This window comes from Neopelma chrysocephalum, unplaced genomic scaffold, assembly GCF_003984885.1.
Source record: "Neopelma chrysocephalum unplaced genomic scaffold, ASM398488v2 Primary Assembly neopelma1_122, whole genome shotgun sequence".
NCBI classification, from domain to species: Eukaryota; Metazoa; Chordata; class Aves; order Passeriformes; family Pipridae; genus Neopelma; species Neopelma chrysocephalum.
This window is the reverse complement of record NW_020897784.1, coordinates 427,377-427,910: the sequence shown is the minus strand read 5'-3', so window position 1 is coordinate 427,910 and position 534 is coordinate 427,377.

Here is a 534-nt window from a genome sequence, read left to right as displayed (position 1 = left end):
GAAGCCGAGGAGGAGGGCGGGCGAGCGGGGCGCGGGCAGGGGCTGCGGGGGGACCCCCGAGGTCCCTCTGATCCCCTCGTGTGCAGCCTCCCCCCTGTGCTAGCACAGGGCTGTGCTGGCACCCACCGACCCGGCTCGGCTCCAGCACACCCGCTGCAGCGCTCTGAGCCGATCCTACCCACCTCCTGCCTCGGGAAACCTCTTCAGAGCCATCCTCCTCTTCCTCGCACCCTTCCCGCGCCTTCGCGTCCCCCGCCCGCTCCATCACCGCACAGGCACGGCCTCGAGAAGGGTCCCAAAGGCAGCCGGGTCGGCATGGGGGTCTGACTCCGTCCGAGGTCACCTCCTGCCGCCGAGCCGAGCCGAGCCGAGCCGGGCCAGCCAAAAACTGCATTCGCCGCTCCCCGTCCCGCTCCGCCCCTCTCTCTGCCCCACTCCCGCCCCTCTCCCCGCCCCGCCGCCGGTTCCCTCCACGCCCGCTGCTGCTCCTCTCCCCGCCCCGCTCCTGCCCCTCTCCCCGCCCCGCTCCTGCCC